This window comes from Meleagris gallopavo, chromosome 6 (genome assembly GCF_000146605.3).
Source record: "Meleagris gallopavo isolate NT-WF06-2002-E0010 breed Aviagen turkey brand Nicholas breeding stock chromosome 6, Turkey_5.1, whole genome shotgun sequence".
Classification (NCBI taxonomy): Eukaryota; Metazoa; Chordata; class Aves; order Galliformes; family Phasianidae; genus Meleagris; species Meleagris gallopavo.
The window spans coordinates 47,752,733-47,754,685 of record NC_015016.2 but is presented as its reverse complement, the minus strand read 5'-3'; the positions used below and the strand labels follow the sequence as shown (position 1 = coordinate 47,754,685).

At 43.5% G+C, this 1,953-nt stretch overlaps 1 gene segment (V, D, J or C); it reads left to right on the top strand.

Moving 5' to 3' along the window:
- The window catches only part of LOC104911588, a 12,580-nt gene that overhangs the window by 695 nt on the left and 9,932 nt on the right, over positions 1 to 1,953 (top strand).

Sequence of the window (1,953 nt, the reverse complement as noted above, 5' to 3'; positions counted from 1 at the left end):
AGATGAGCCTGAGACACATCACCCTCCTTTTCTTCTCCCTGAGGTTTGTTGCCTTCAGCAGCAGCCTCCTGTGCATGGGGGCAGCACCTCACCAGCTCTGCTGCCACCACCCTCGCCGTCTCCCCACTGCCACTGCCCCATCCGCAGCAGTCACCGCCTGCAGAACAAAAGGAGAAACCTTTCAGGACATGAGCTGTGAATACCAGCTGGAGATTTCCTGTGCTCTGCGATCTCCTTAGGTGCTGCCGGCCCCTGGCTTCGGTTTCACTGGGGTTTCTCCTGACCCAAGGGGGAAAGCAGCACTGCAGGCTGCCATCCTATACCTGAAGCACCATGTGGGGAGCACAGGGGTAGGCTTGCACAACAAAGCTGATTTACAGGCAGGAGAGGGACATTTACAAAACCTCCCTGCGAACATGCAGTAGAGTTTCAGATGGGTATTGCTAGTGTAGGAGAAATTTCTCAAAGCTCCTGTGTTTTTCACTCTCTTCTTTCTCACGCATATACAACGGCCTCCTCCCACTGCTCTCTGAAACAGTTACGTGACTGATTCTCAGGGCTGATTGGCCTCCAAGCTGTTTGGTGTGAGAAATTCCCTGCAGGTTCATGGTGAGTTGAAGCTTGGCAAACTGTCCGGAGGTCCACGTGCCAGTGAAAGGCTGTTCTTGGGAACAGGCTACAAGTCTTCTCCAGCTGCTGTCTCCAATCTCTAGACCTGGACTGCCTTCAAGAGCACTGCCTTAATTAGACTCCTTCTGAGCAGAGATGTGCAACTTGGGCTACATTAACTGAAGCAAATATACTCTACAGCTAGATAAAGGTTAGAAATATTCAGATGTCATCAGGTATCAGAAAATGTTAGCCTACAGCTAGGCCAATTCTAAAAAAGAAAGAAACATAAATAAAGGCCCAAGTAGAACTGATATGACTGAATCATTTGTCATTAGCCTGTGCTGAAAAGTTAGTATGCATTTTATTTCAGTTATTGAAGGGTGGAGAGAAAAGTACCTTCCCAAAGGCCACTGTTAAATCCTTCCTCCGGCAGAGAGAGTTTATGTACCACCCTAACGTTTGTGTTGGTACATACTGGTATTTGTTTACAGTAATATACTTGAATTAAGTTGACTGTAGATTCCTCTGAAGGCTTGATGGTGAAGATAAATAAAAAAAACCACATTCTGTCAATTCAATTAACTTCAGGAAGTTTTTAACACTAAAGAAAAGCTATTTTCTAGGTACCAATGTCAAGCTAAGTTTAGCAGAAATTCAGTTAACAGCCTGATGCTCTGTTTTCTCAGTTTGATTTTCCACCCATGAATGAGACTAATTCAGCTATCTGAGCTCAACTTGAACTACCTGCATTCATGATCATTCTTCAGTCATTGTTTTTAGGTGTATCTACTCCTAGTGACTGATATTAACTGATGTGATAAATAAATTCTTCTGCAGTCCTTGAAAGCAGAAAATACTCTAGCGTTTTGCAGAAATCACTGCAGAAGTTTTAGCTTGAACTGAAAATTCTGCTAGGGAAGGATGCTCTGTCACAAACAGAAGTACTATCAAAAGACATGGATGAACGTTCACATCTTCTCCTGTGACTTGTAAGGCATGCAAGCCTGTCTCTCAGAGCATTACCAATTTAGCAGTCTTGACCCAGGTGAGTATTCAAATAAATGGTGGATGCAAAAGCCTTGGAAGAGACCAGTATGAAAGGAGGGGAACAGAATGCATACCAGACTGATTTTATAAAACATGCTTCATAGATTAGACTGTAGGCCAGGAAGTCTTTCAGACTCTGGACACTGTACCAAGTCGGTTTGTGGGTGTGGGTTTTGTTTTTTTTTTTTTCCTTTTTAGCAACTGCCAGCTATGAATCTGTTCTTCATTTTAGGAGTGCTGTATAAAGGATTAAAGGCCATGGTGTTTTGAAACTTACTGGTTTCTTATTAAGTT